Source organism: Arachis stenosperma, chromosome 6 (assembly GCF_014773155.1).
Source record: "Arachis stenosperma cultivar V10309 chromosome 6, arast.V10309.gnm1.PFL2, whole genome shotgun sequence".
NCBI lineage: Eukaryota > Viridiplantae > Streptophyta > Magnoliopsida > Fabales > Fabaceae > Arachis > Arachis stenosperma.
Window position 1 is genome coordinate 94,701,003 of NC_080382.1, and position 9,317 is coordinate 94,710,319.

Consider the following 9,317-nt stretch of genomic DNA (forward strand, 5'->3'; position numbering starts at 1 on the left):
AAATCTGATTTAGAGACTGAAAAGGACTGCAGATGCTGTTGGATTCTGACCTCCTTGCCCTCGAAGTGGATTTTTTGGAGCAACAAAAGCCTAATTGGCACGCTCTTAATGGTGTTGGAAAGTAGACATCCTGGGCTTTCCAGCAATGTATAATAGTCCATACTTTGCCCGAGATTTGATGACCCAAACCGGCGTTCCAAATCAGTTCAAAACTGCCCGGCGTTAAACGCCGGAACTGGCACAAGAATGGGAGTTAAACGCCCAAACTGGCACAAAAGCTGGCGTTTAACTCCAAGAAAAGTCTATACACAAAAATGCTCCAATGCTCAGCCCAAGCACACACCAGTGGGCCCGGAAGTGGATTTTTATGTCATTTACTCATCTTTGTAAACCTTAGGCTACTAGTTCTTTATAAATAAGACCTTTTGCTATTGTATTTTCATCTTGGTTCTTCTGGTTCCCTCTTTGGGGCCGAAGCCAATGATCACTATTATCACTTATGTATTTTCAACGGTGGAGTTTCTACACACCATAGATTAAGGTGTGGAGCTCTGCTGTACCTCGAGTATTAATGCAATTACTATTGTTCTTCTATTCAATTCAGCTTGTTCTTATTCCAAGATATTCATTCGCACTCAAGAACTTGATGAATGTGATGATTATGTGACGCTCATCATCATTCTCACTTATGAACGCGTGCCTGATAACCACTCCCGTTCTACAAGCAAACAAGGTTTGAATGTTTATCTCTTGGATTCCTTAATCGGAATCTTCGTGGTATAAGCTAGAATTGATGGCGGCATTCAAGAGAATCCGGAAGGTCTAAACCTTGTCTGTGGTATTCTGGGTAGGATTCAATGATTGAATGACTGTGACGAGCTTCAAACTCCTGAAGGCTGGGCGTTAGTGATAGACGCAAAAGAATCAATGGATTCTATTCCAACCTGATTGAGAACCGACAGATGATTAGCCGTGCCGTGACAGGGTGCGTTGAACATTTTCACTGAGAGGACGGAACTGTAGCCACTGACAACGGTGATGCCCAACATACATCTTGCCATGGAAAGGAGTAAGAAGGATTGGATGAAGACAGTAGGAAAGAAGAGAGACGGAAGGGACAAAGCATCTCCACACGCTTATCTGAAGTTCTCACCAATGAATTACATAAGTATCTCTATCTTTATGCTTTATTCATATATCACCCATAACCATTTGAATCTGCCTGACTGAGATTTACAAGGTGACCATAGCTTGCTTCATACCAACAATCTCCGTGAGATCGACCCTTACTCGCGTAAGGTTTATTACTTGGACGACCCAGTGCACTTGCTGGTTAGTTGTGCGACGTTGTGATAAAGAGTTGAGATTGCAATTGAGCGTACCATGTTGATGGCGCCATTGATGATCACAATTTCGTGCACCAGTCACCTTCTTCTCAACACCAATTTTTATTTTTTCTTTGTTAGTTCATTGTTGCATTTGCGTGTTTGATTGCATGTTTGCTTGATTTTGTGTATATTTTACCACTCCTTGGTTGAAGTGACATTTTCTTTTCAAGAAACTTTCTATAGCATTTTACTAATTTGAATTAAAACTTTTGTTAAACTTGTTTGAAGATATTTAATTTGGAACATGATTTTAGAGCTCGAACACACAAAACCTATGAGATTTTTGAGCCTATTTGATTGGTTGCATTTTACCAACCAATATATTTTATTTTTGGTGTGTGTTTTTCTCTCTAAAATTGTGATCTTTGTCTTGCTTAATTCTATATTTTCATGGTTTAATATATGCATGCACTTATATGATTGAGGCCTTGTTTCACTCAGCTTACATACCCATATGGCCTTAACCTTTCATTATCCTTTGCAAACCAATTTGAGCCTATTTTACCCCTTTGTTCTTTACTTTAGCTCATCACTAACTCTAAGCAAAAAACAATAATGCCCTTAATTTGAATCCTTGATTAGCTTAGACTAGTGGAAGTGCTCATGAATTAAGTGTGGGAAAAGTGGGTTTGGAAACGTTTGGTTTGGGAATTGAGTATGTTAGACTTTCTGTGAAAATGTGAAAAATGTTAAGAACATATTTATGCATTCAATACCTTAATCATATACATTGGGAAAAACAAAAGAAAAAAATAATAAATAAATAAATAAAGGATAAAAAGAAAAGGAAAAAAAGCAAATAATAAAAGGGGACAAAATGCCCCAAAGTAAATGGTGAAAGCAATGCATATGTACTGTACTCGAAATTAGGATGCATGAATATGAGGAAAACATGGTTAATGGATAGTTAGGTTTTGTATTTTGATTACATGGATTGTCCTAAGTTAGGTGGAAAGTTTAAGTTAATTAAGGATTTAGATTTTAGTCCACTTGGCCAAATATGATCCTACCTTGACCCTAACCCCATTACAACCCTCAAAAGACCTCTTGATTTGTGTATTGGTGCATTAAATTTTTGTTGATTATTAGATGAAGAGTAAGTCTTAGAAAGCAAGATTAGTAGAGAATTGAGAGATCGAACCTTAAACACCTGAGCAATTAGAGTGCATACACTTCCGGTGAGGGTTCGATGCTCGATTCTTTGTTCCCGGCTTTCATGAGCTATTTTCTTCTGCAAGTTTACTTGTACTTTATTTTGTGATTTGAATTAGTGAAATCCAGTTCATATTTGTTCTTGAAAGATTTATTTACTTTTTAACCAAGTATACAAAATCATATAGTTGCATTCATATATATAGGTTGCATTGAATTGCATGAGTCTTGCATTTCCCTACTCATTTATTTTATCTCCTTAAAGCTTAGCATGAGGACATGCTAATGTTTAAGTGTGGGGAGGTTGATAAACTATTATTTTATGATTTATATTGTGTTTAATTGAGTGGTTTTATCAAGTCTTTACCCACTTATTCATATGATTAGCATGATATTACAATTCCTTCCCAAAGTTGTTCTATGGTTGAAAACTTGCTTCCTAGAGATCTTTTTATTGTGTATTTTAATCCCCCATTATACCATTCGATGCCGTGATTCATGTGTTAAGTGTTTCAGGCTTTATAGGGCAGGAATGGCTTAGAAGATGGAAAAGAAGCTTGCAAAAAGGGAAGGAGCACAATAAATAAACGAGACAACCAGCGAACAGTGACGCACACGCACGGCTGACGCGTGCGCGATTTGGACAAAATCATAGCGACGCGTGTGCGTACTTGACGCGTACGCGTGGATTGGAGTTCACGCAAACAACGCGAGTGTGTGCCTGACGCGTAGAGAGAAAAATTGTCAAACGATGCGTAAGCGTGACCGACGCGTACGCGTGACAAGCGCGATCTGCAGAATTAACAGAAATTAATGGGGGCGATTTCGGGCTGCGTTTTGACCCAGTTTTTGGCCCAGAAACACAAAATAAAGCCAGGGAACATGCAGAGACTCAAGAGATACTGAAGACAACATTCATAATTCAGAATTTAGGTTTTAGATGTAGTTTCTAGAGAGACAGGCTCTCTCCTCTCTCTTAGGATTTAGGATTAGGATTAGGATTTAGGATTAGGATTAGGATTTAAGATTTCTATTATGATTAGGCTACTTCTCTTCATTTCTGGTTCAATGTTCCTTTAATTTATTTTCTACTTTATTTATTCTATTACTTTTATTGTTATTTATCTTTTCAATTTGGTTTATGGATTTCTATGTTTAATTTGATTTTCTATTTTATGTAATTTGAGGTATTTTAGATATATGATTTTTATTTAGCTTTCTATATTCTTGGCTTTGGTTGAGTAATTAGAGACTCTTGAGTTATCAAACTCTTTTGTTGAATGATAATTGGAAGTTGCTAATTGACTTGAATTTCACTAACTCTAGTCTTTCTTTGGGAATTGACTAGGACTTGAGGATTCATATTGATTTTTCCACTTGACTTACCTTCATAGTTAGAGGTTGACTAAGTGGGAGCAACGAGCAATTCTCATTACAATTGATAAGGATAACTAGGATAGGACTTCTAATTTTCATACCTTGCCAAGAGTTTTCTTAGCTATTGATTTATTAATTTCTGCAATTTATTTCTCTTGTTCAAACCTTTCAAAAATCCAAAAATACTATTTTTCATAACCAATAATAAAATACACCTCCCTGCAATTCCTTGAGAAGACAATCTGAGGTTTGAATACTTCGGTTTATAAATTTTACTGGGTTTGTTACTTGTGACAACCAAAACTTTTGTACGAAAGGATTCTCTATTGGTTTAGAAACTATACTTATGATGCGATTATATTTTAGAATTTCTTTACCGGCAGAAACCCGTTCGTCACATACCTTACCCAAATAACTTGGAACCAAAGACCCAGTAAAGGTGGAGTCATTGACGGAGGATAAATATCGGTTAAGAATTTCACAAAAATAATCACATTGCAAGTATAGTTCCAAACCAACAAATTATTCTTCAATCAACGTTTAATTTGTTTGTCACAATGCAAACCAATAAAAATAACTAAAGTATTTAAACCTCGGGTCGTCTCTCAAAGGAATTGCAGGGAAGTGTACTTATTATTGGATGTCGAAAAAGTATTTTTGGAGTTTTTTTGTAATAAGAAATAAGAAAGTAAAATGACAAGAAAATAAACTAATAACTAAGAAAGCTCTTAGCAAGGAAAAAGAATTAGAAGTCCTATCCTCATGATCATCATCAATTGTGATGGTAGATGTAGATTGCCTTCACTTAGTTAACCTCTAACCAATGAAGGAAAGTCAAGTGCATACAATCAACTTGAGTTCACAAGTCCTAGTCAACCCATAGTGAGAGACTAGATTCAGTAAAATTCAGCAAACTGGAAATCTTCAATTACCAATCAATAAGAGACTTTGACAATTCAAGAGTCTCCAAATCATCAACCCAAGTCAAGAACACAAAAATCTATTGATGAGCGGATAATTTGTATACTTTTTGGCATTGTTTTTAGTATGTTTTTAGTATGATCTAGTTAGTTTTTAGTATATTTTTATTAGTTTTTAGTGAAAATTCACTTTTCTGGACTTTACTATGAGTTTGTGTGTTTTTCTGTGATTTCAGGTATTTTCTGGCTGAAATTGAGGGACCTGAGCAAAAATCTGATCCAGAGACTCAAAAGGACTGCAGATGCTGTTGGATTCTGACCTCCCTGCACTCGAAGCGGATTTTTTGGAGCTACAGAAGCCCAATTGGCGCGCTCTCAACGGCGTTGGAAAGTAGACATCCTGGGCTTTCCAACAATATATAATAGTCCATACTTTGCCCAAGATTTGATGGCCCAAACCGGCGTTCAAAGTCACCTCAAGAAATTCCAGCGTTAAACGCCGGAACTGGCACCTGATTGGGAGTTAAACGCCCAAACTGGCACTAAAGCTGGCGTTTAACTCCAAGGAGAGTCTCTACACGAAATTCCTTCATTGCTCAGCCCAAGCACACACCAAGTGGGCCCGGAAGTGGATTTTTATGTCATTTACTCATCTATGTACTAGTTTTCTATAAGTAGGACCTTTTACTATTGTATTAGGAGCTTTTGATCATGTTTTGATGATTAAACCCTCTTTGGGAGGCTGGCCATTCGGCCATGCCTAGACCTTGTTCTTATGTATTTTCAACGGTGGAGTTTCTACACACCATAGATTAAGGTGTGGAGCTCTGCTGTACCTCGAGTATTAATGCAATTACTATTGTTCTTCCATTCAATTCCACTTGTTCTTTTACCAAGATATCACTTGTTCTTCAACATGATGAAGGTGATGATTGACGCCCATCACCATTCTCACCCATGAACAAGGTGACTGACAACCATTCTTGTTCTACAAGCAACTGAGGCTTAGTGAATATCTCTTGGATTTCTGATTGCACGATGCATGGTTGATCGCCTGACAAACGAGTGCTCGCCTGACAAACGAGCCAGCCATTCCGTGAGATCAGAGTCTTCGTGGTATAGGCAAGAACTGATGGCAGCATTCAAGAGAATCCAGAAGGTCTAACCTTGTCTGTGGTATTCTGAGTAGGATTCAATGATTGAATGACTGTGACGTGCTTCAAACCTGTAACCTACTGGGCGTTAGTGACAGACGCAAAAGAGTTATTCTATTCCGGTAGGGGAGGGAACCAAACCAGTGATTGGCAGCACTGTGACAGAGTGTGTGCATTAGCTTTCACTGCGCGGATGGGAGGTAGCTGCTGACAACAGTGAGACCCTATACGAGCTTGCCATGGAAAGGAGTAAGAAGGGTTGGATGAAGACAGTAGGAAAGCAGAGAGACGGAAGGGAAGGCATCTTCATGCGCTTATCTGAAGTTCCTACCAATGAATTACATAAGTATCACTATCTTTATCTTTTATGCTATTTTCGTTCATCACCATATATATCTGAGTCTGCCTGACTAAGATTTACAAGATGACCATAGCTTGCTTCAATACTAACAATCTCCGTGGGATCGACCCTTACTCACGTAAGGTTTATTACTTGGACGACCCAGTGCACTTGCTGGTTAGTTGTGCGAAGTTGTGTAATGCCATGGTATTGAGCGCACCAAGTTTTTGGAGCCATTACCAGGGATTATGAGAGTTGTGAAAAAGTATAGTTCACAATTTCGCGCACCAAGTTTTTGGCGCCGTTGCCGGGGATTGTTCTAGTTTTGGGCAAGCCTTTGGTAACATCAGTGCCAAGATCCGGCAACAACATCAAATTTTTGGTGTTATTGCCCGGGATTGTTCAGGCTGGACAACTGACGGTTCATCTTGTTGCTTAGATTAGGTACTTTTTTTCGAAATTCTTGAAGATGAATTCTAGAGTTTCTTGATGATTTGTTGAAATCTGGCTGGCTGAGAAGCCATGTCTAATCTGATTGGACCGAGGTTTCAACTTATCACCACAAGAGCTTGTTGATTTCGTATCAATCTTGCTTTTGGAGCAGTGATTTGCTAAGGCTTGGCTGACCTTTGGTCATGTCTAGTGTTTTGGACCGAAGCTTTCTTTGGAAGCTTGGCTGGCTGTGAAGCCATGTCTAATTCCTGGACCGGAGTCTTAGACTAGCATTGCACTGATTCCTGGAATTCTCATTAAGAATTTTGATACCTTTTTCCACTTAATTTTCGAAAAACACAAAAAAAAAAAAAATTCAAAAAAACCATAAAATCCAAAAATATTTCTTGTTTGAGTCTAGAGTCTCATCTTAAGTTTGGTGTCAAATGCATGTTTTTGTTACATTTTTCGAATCCATGCATATATTTCTTGTTTTGATCTTTGAATTCTATTGACTTGAGTATTTTGTGTGTCTCATATGCATTTTCAGTTCATTAGTGTCAGTAGTATACAAACTGCTAAGTTTGGTGTCTTGCATGCATTGTTATTTGATTCTTATTGCATTTTAATTATTAAAAATCCAAAAAATTTTTTAATTTGTGTCTTTTCAAGTCAATGATACAAGGGATTGAAGATTCAGAACACACTGCAGAGGAATTATACAGAAAAAGCTGAGCATTCAAAAATGCCCAGTGAAGAAGGCAGACTGGCGTTTAAACGCCAGCCAGGGCACCTGGTTGGGCGTTTAACGCCCAAAGAGGTAGCATTTTGGGCGTTAAACGCCAGAATGTATACCATTCTGGGCGTTTAACGCCAGGATGGTGCTAGGGGGAAGATTTTGTTTTCAAATCAATTTTTTTCAAGTTTTTCTAAATCAAATCTTTTTCAAATCATATCTTTTCAATCAAATGTTTTCAAAATCAATTTCTTTCCTTTTTCAAAGATACTTACTAACAATTAATGATTTGATTGAACATCTCAAATTTGATGCCTTTTCTGTTGAGAAAGGTTTAATGTTTGAATCATATCTTTTCTTGTTAGGCAAGTCATTAATTTTCAAAATCATATCTTTTTCAAATTGTTTTCAAATCATATCTTCTAAAATTGTTTTCAAATCATATCTTCTCAATCACATCTTTTTAAAACCATAACTTTTCAATCAAATCTTTTTAACCTCATCTTTTTCAAAATAGTTTTCAATCAAATCTTTTTGACTTCTAATTTCAAAATCTTTTTCAAAAATCACTTGATTTCTCTTCCACTTTCAATTTTCGAAAATTATCAATCAAATTTTCAAAATGTTTTCAAAATCTTTTAATTGAATTTTCGAAAATCTTCTTCCCTCCTTCTCACATCCTTCTATTTATGGAGTACCACTCCTTCTAAATGCACAATTCGAACCTTATCTAATTAAAGTTCGAATTCTTCTTCTCCTTCTTCTTTCTATTTCTATTTTCCTCTGACATTTCAAGGAATCTCTATACTGTGACATAGAGGATTCCATATTTTCTTGTTCTCTTCTCTTTCATATGAGCAGGAGCAGAGACAAAGGCATTCTTGTTGAAGCTGACCCTGAACCCGAAAGGACCTTGAAGAGAAAGCTAAGAGAAGCCAAAGCACAACTCTCTTTAGAGGACCTGACCGAATTCTTCAAGGAAGAAGAACCCATGGCAGCCGAAAACAACAACAATGCCAACAATGCAAGGAAGGTGCTGGGTGACTTTACTGCACCTACTCCTGAATTTTATGGGAGAAGCATCTCTATCCCTGCCATTGGAGCAAACAACTTTGAGCTTAAGCCTCAATTAGTTTCTCTAATGCAACAGAATTGCAAGTTCCATGGACTTCCAATGGAAGATCCTCATCAGTTTTTAGCTGAATTCTTGCAATTCTGTGACACAGTCAAGACTAATGGGGTTAACCCTGAGGTCTACAGACTGATGCTATTCCCTTTTGCTGTAAGAGACAGAGCTAGAATATGGTTGGATTCTCAACCTAAAGAAAGCCTGGACTCTTGGGAAAAGCTAGTCAATGCCTTCTTGGCAAAGTTCTTTCCACCACAAAGATGGAGTAAGCTTAGAGTGGAAGTCCAAACCTTCAGACAGAAGGATGGAGAATCCCTCTATGAAGCTTGGGAAAGATACAAGCAATTAATCAGAAAATGTCCTTCAGACATGCTTTCTGAATGGAGCATCATAGGTATTTTCTATGATGGTCTCTCTGAACTATCCAAGATGTCTTTGGATAGCTCTGCTGGAGGATCTCTTCATCTGAAGAAGACGCCTGCAGAAGCTCAAGAGCTGATTGAAATGGTTGCAAATAACCAATTCATGTACACTTCTGAAAGGAATCCTGTGAATAATGGGACTAGTCAGAAGAAAGGAGTTCTTGAGATTGATGCTCTGAATGCCATACTGGCTCAGAATAAGATATTGACTCAACAAGTCAATTTGATTTCTCAAAGTCTGTCTGGAATGCAAAATGCACCAAACAG

General features: G+C 37.5%; 1 non-coding gene across 1 annotated transcript; it reads right to left on the reverse strand.

Moving 5' to 3' along the window:
* Window positions 1-8,895: 8,895 nt before the first annotated feature.
* On the reverse strand, window positions 8,896-9,003 carry LOC130937284 (small nucleolar RNA R71). The gene has a single exon (XR_009068507.1). It is a non-coding gene; the product is annotated as a small nucleolar RNA R71 (small nucleolar RNA).
* Window positions 9,004-9,317: the final 314 nt, after the last annotated feature.